This window comes from Sinocyclocheilus anshuiensis, unplaced genomic scaffold (genome assembly GCF_001515605.1).
Source record: "Sinocyclocheilus anshuiensis isolate Anshui unplaced genomic scaffold, SAMN03320099.WGS_v1.1 scaffold1469, whole genome shotgun sequence".
NCBI lineage: Eukaryota > Metazoa > Chordata > Actinopteri > Cypriniformes > Cyprinidae > Sinocyclocheilus > Sinocyclocheilus anshuiensis.
The window spans coordinates 226,554-232,532 of NW_015549669.1; the positions used below are offsets into that span (position 1 = coordinate 226,554).

The 5,979-nt window shown below is 34.5% G+C and overlaps 1 long non-coding RNA gene across 2 annotated transcripts; it reads right to left on the bottom strand.

Moving 5' to 3' along the window:
- Positions 1-595: 595 nt before the first annotated feature.
- LOC107660313 (uncharacterized) lies at positions 596-4,414 on the bottom strand. 2 transcript variants are annotated; one of them, XR_001630995.1, is made up of 3 exons: positions 4,339-4,414; positions 4,105-4,255; positions 596-671 (listed from the first exon to the last, which is right to left on the bottom strand). It is a non-coding gene; the product is annotated as an uncharacterized LOC107660313 (long non-coding RNA). The 2 variants fall into 2 exon arrangements; XR_001630994.1 differs by lacking the exon at positions 596-671 and adding an exon at positions 3,814-3,865.
- Between the last annotated feature and the right edge of the window lie 1,565 nt (positions 4,415-5,979).

The window sequence follows — 5,979 nt, forward strand, 5'->3', positions numbered from 1 at the left end:
AACAATAATGTTATATCATGCAAATCTATGCATAGATTTATACTTGCCTGAATATGAGAATTAGACCAATCACTCCTTCTGTATGCTCATCAACTTACACTCCGGCTTATTCTGCAGTGAATCCAAAGCCTTTTTGTTAATAGAAACATGTGTTCATAAGACTTTGCTGTTTAACCAACAAATTACAGATTGTTTGAGGAAAAGAAAAGATATAACTGACAAGACTGGACTGGAATTAACTATAAGTTGAATACCATCATAAAGAAGCGTAAAAACACTTTTACTAACACTTTCTATTCACACTTTTCAAAATTAGTCCTATAAAACACAATCGCTGCCCTTACCAAAAAGTAGTATACTTCAAGTTTATTTTAGTAAGTATACTTAAGTAAAGTTCAAGTATATTTTTAAGTATACTTTATGTAGTAAGTATACAAATATCAGTGTACTAGTAATTAATTACATGAATTAAATGTGTACATTTTACTTAGAAAATTGTTGTTCTCCTTGATTTTTAATATTACAAGTAGAATTTATGATGATTAATTTTATATATTTTACAACACCACACATTTTTTTTTTTTCAGTGAGATACAATGTTTGGCACAATGTGGTAAGGTCTTGTTCATCTTGAGTCTTGACTCGTTAGTGTTGCTAGACCTTCGAAAAAACTGCAAATAAGAACAAGCCCATAATAGACTCAAAGCCACCCGCTTAATCTTGGAAATAAGGCACATACCAAAATATTGTGACTTGTACCTGCCTACTTTATTAACTCCATAAAGTCGATCACTTTATGAGCCAAGTCCAAAGATGCATATAACAAGTAACCTATGGCAACCCTTTAAGAGCGTGCTCTGTGTAGCAGCCTTCCAAGCATTAAGGCCAATTCAGGTTTTTCTTCCCATGTGGCACAGATCGGAAAAGACCCACGAACGTGCAAGCAGGAAAAAAAGCACATGGATTCCGATATTCTCATATTGGTTACAGGCCTCATTCCAATGTGGAAATAAATCGAAATCGGATAGGTTTATTTGCTTCTGCCATGTAAGTGCACAGATCAGATATCCCCCTGTCAATGTGAGTTGTATGACATAGAACAAGCAAAGGTGGTGAATGACATTGATTCAGGTGGACACTTTTCCAGGCAGTGTTGCCAAGTCCACGTTATTTCAGCAGAAATAGCCTTCTTTTACACTGTTGTCATGGGTTGTTTTTTAGTCCATGGGTTAATGTGAACTCCCCATCTCCCCCTAGAATGCGATTTCGACGGAGTGGACCCACAACAGAGGGTAAAACCGCAGAAAAAAAAAAAAACATGAATGGGTTAGTTTTGATTAGCAATTGGTCTGGTTTTGTTTTGCAGACCTGGCGACTCTTGCAACTCTGGCAACTCGCAGGCCTGTTTACTCTTGGATTGTTTCATCAAGTGTATAGAGTAAATGCAGATATCGAATATGCGTCACTTTTAAAAGAAGTTGTAAAAGCTGGTCGTTAACAAATAGTCAACAAATCGGAATTGGGCAACATGACCTGCAGTGTCAATGTGGCCTAAAAGTGGTTTAGGTAAAATTGACACTTTGGTCGCTGTAATATTACTTTGGTTAAAAATAGTAGATACCAAATGCAAGAGATGCTCAAAACAGTTCTATGGTTACCATGGTGTCAATCATTGCAATTTAGAGAGTTATTTCTGTTCTGTATACACACATGAAACAATTTAGGGGAATCTCTTCCATGTTTAAATATGGTTGTCACTCCTGAAAGGTTATTTTTACATTTCTTGCCAGACCAGTAATGTGACTTAAACACCATTTTGCTAAATCCTTAGCAGACGCTAGTCGTTTGCAATACGTTTGGAAAAGTGCTACAAAGATGCTAAAGAGTGACAACCGCTGCATAGTTATCTTTAAAACAACACACATGATTGAAAAAAAAAAATGTTTAAGGAATTAATTAAGATTTATATTCATGTGCTTGTTGCACAAACAAAAGAACAGCACAATGGTTTTCAGCTGATTTCTCAGCTTAGAATAGAACTATAGTTGAACAGCAAGCAGGTGAAGACAGAGATAGCAGAAGTGACTCATCAATAGTCTGAGAACATTTTCATTTTAATTTGGACTTTTCAGTTTGCTTTGTCCGACATTATTGCAATTTGAACCAGATGAAAAAGACATGAATTAAGACATCTCAAGCACGACTCATGAATCCAAACAAAACATCGGCATGGAATGAAAATGTCACAAACAACATCATCCCTGCTAAATACTAATTGCAGCTGCTTTTGTGAATGGATGTGAATGGACATTGAAAAGGTCATTGGCTGGCCAGATTTACATGTGTTCATGATGTGCATTTGCAATGTATGCACATTGATTGTGATCAAATGGTGAGGGTGATGCATGTTGAAATCAGAGAGTGTGTTAATGCGGCAGAAGTGATAAAGTGCTGATCTCAGACTGACTAATGTAGTAACAGACTGGTGACAGTAAAGGTGACGGGTTCAGGCTGTGGATGAGGGTGAGGGTTATTAATCTTAGCAGGGGCAATCAATCTCACCTTGTTGTATGTTACCTAAATGTGATTGAGTGCATTTGAAATACCTTGTGATTGCCTCTGTTCGCTCATTTAAGTATTATAATTTAATCAGATAAACGGGGAGCTCAATTTGGCTGTCATTTATCTCCCTCACCTGCGTCATTCCTGTTCTCACCCCAGCCTCATTCCTCATGCTCCCTAACCGTGAACAGAAATGGATTGAAATCTAAGTAGTTACTCATTGATTTGAATGCTATGGTGGAAGGGAATATTATCAAAGATGATGCCAGCGGTGCAGGTTACATCAAACCAGTGACGTCAAAACATCAGTGACATTATTGATTCTCATGTCTCTCGTTACCAAATGTGAAATCTGACGCAACAAATTGAACTGCACTATAGTTGATTTGTGGAAAAGAGGGGAAGATTGATTCATGGTCTCAGAATAATATAGTCCATTAAATTCAGAACATAATGAGTCGTATGGTCAATGTGTGTGTGTTTTTTTATTATTATTTTTTTAAATTCAGAGTGTTGTTAAAAAAAAACAGCATATGGGTTTTATGGTTATTTTTCTTTAAAAAATGTATACTAACATTCAAATAATTGGGGTCAGTAAGTGGTTTTTTTTTTTTCTTTTGAAAGAAACTAAACTTTTATTAAGAAAGGACATTAAATTGGTCAAAAGTGAAAGTGAACTTTCTATTCATCAAATAATCCTGATATTTCTTGAGCAGTAAATCAGCATATTTGAATGATTTCTGAAGGATCATGTGACACTGAAGACTGGAGTAATGATGCTGAAAATGTAGTTTTGATCACAGAAATAAATTACATTTTCCAATATATTACAATTGATAACACATCCAGGCTGGATAAGCATACGAGACTTCTTTCCAAAAAAAAAAAAGAAAAGAAAAGAATAATAGTGTATGCTGACACAATATGATATTCAGCTATGTAAGTGGGATAATTTAATCAAAATTCACAACACATTGCAAACAGTGTTATTTTTATTATCATTGGTATACTATTATTGTTTTGTTAATATTTATATATTTTTTTTTATATTTCTTTGTTTTGACTCTAGTTAAAGTTTTAGTAATTTTGTTAATATTTTCTGTAATTATTATTTTTAAATGGGTTTTTTATAGTTTTTTTTATTTTATTTATTGTTTATTTAGTTTTAGTTATTTTAGTACTTAAAATATTTATTTGTAATAATTTATTTATAAGGATCTAGTTAACACTTATATAGTTAACATTAATTTTTCCAAGTAGTTTGTCAAGGGGAAGATTTTCAGCAAACAACGTGAATTTTGATCTGGAATAAAAAAATAAAAAAATTTAAAAAAAGTTCCTTTTTGCCAGTTTAGCAGTTGTGAAGATCATAATATTATTGGCAATTCACATGTAAAACACTAGCCAATTCAAAAAGCCCCTAAACTTCCTACAATGCACAATATATGCATGTCAGAGGAAGTTTTATTTTTTATTTTTTTAAATGCCAAACAACAAAGTGCTCAAATCAAAAGCTTTAATGGAATTGCAGGGGCTTCTCACAATCGGAGCAGTTTAATTCTGGGAAGGAGTTGAGCTCCAAGCTGACGGGCTGCTGCCTCCATCTGTTTCCTCTCTCAGCGCTGCCTAGATGAGCCCTCATGCCAGTTTGACAGGGGACACCGCTTCTGCCGCCAGTGGTCAGATGAGAACACTTTAGGAAAGAGAAGAGGAGATGATGGAGAGTTGATATGGGTCTGGATGAGAGGAAACTGCCGTTTGAGGACTTGTCATTACCTGTGCAGCTTTTTGGTTTAGAGGTGCATTATGCTGGATTCTCTTGGAGCAGGAGCCACAATCAAACACTATATGTCTGAATATTCTCAGATTTGAATCCGAGTTGATTACACAATGTTTGAAAGTGGACCACATGGTATATTAGTGGATGTCAGTCCATTCTATATATGTTTATGTAAATGGTAGTGCCTCATTTTCACACACTTAAATATATTATGCGGAAAGATCCAATGTGCCATGCTGTGAGAATATTTATTTTGCTTTAACATTTGTGAGAGGAAAAATTATATAGATGTAATGTTACACATGTGGCCAAAAAGATAATGATATACTGATCTTTCAAGCTTATCTGCACCTTAGCTCTTAAGATGCTTAGCTCTTCAAAAGACCATTTCATCCATTAAATGTCAAATAAATGTTAAAATATATTAAAATATCTGAGAATGCAAACTATAAAACTTTAACTTTTCGAAGCTGTAATGATTACTGGACTAGGTTTTACAAGCAATTACTATTTCAGTCTTTCTACTTAAAAATTTAATGTTAAAATCAATGTGGTATTTGCCATTTCTTTGTAATTAATTGTGACATTTACTAGCAATTACGTCAATTTCAACAGCTATGCTGTTCACAAACACACGAAGACAAATAAGGTTTTTAAAGTCTTCAATCCAACTCACAGGGTATTCCAATACACAGGGTAGTATAAACACAGACGCTGGCAAAACCGGACCAGCTTCACCTGAACACAGGAACGTAAATACACAGACCAAACAAGGATAATTAACTACACACAACTGAACAGAATGACGCAATTAACTCAGTGAAGGGGAACAGTGCATGAGGAAAACAAAGTCCAAACTGAATGACTTGTGACAACTAAACACATTTTTACAGTCATCTTGTAATATTCTGCAAGCTCATGCAATTTGTTTGACGTCAAGCTAAACGTTTCCAAATTAGCATACGGAATATTATCAAACCTCATTACACTGTTAATTACCTGATCAAATATTTTCTGTACATAGCGTTCACCTGAAAGCAAAATACAAGAACATTATCACATATTCCTTAATATGTTCAGTTCAACAAATTATCTCACTTCAGATTTCAGTGGATTTGTTCTGATGTCATCTGAGGCTAACTTGATCTTTCTACGGGTTTAAATAACCGAACCAAATTTCTTATGTACTAATTACACTCTAACAAATGCTGGGGTGTTTCAACCCAACTTTGGTTCAAATAAGGACTAACCCAACTATTGGGTTACATCTTTAAATTACATTTTTAACCCAAAAGTTGGGTTAGTCTATATTTGACCCAAAGTTGGGTTGAAACAACCCAGCATTTTTTAGAGTGTAGCTTGCAGCTCTTTGTCTTTTCACGTAACAGTTACCTGTCAGTCAAATTATGTTCTCTTTTAATATATATACGGTCACACTTGTTCTTATTACAGTAATTTAATAGGTATTCTCTAAGGCGAATAATTTTCTCTGCTTCCGCTATTAGACTGTATTAACCTCAGATCGGCAGCCTGGAAAGAGACAATGGTGATAAAAAAAATAAAAAAAAAAACACTGCAGGAATACAAAAAAGTTCAATTATGCTCATGAATACATTACTGGCCTTTTTGACAGGATG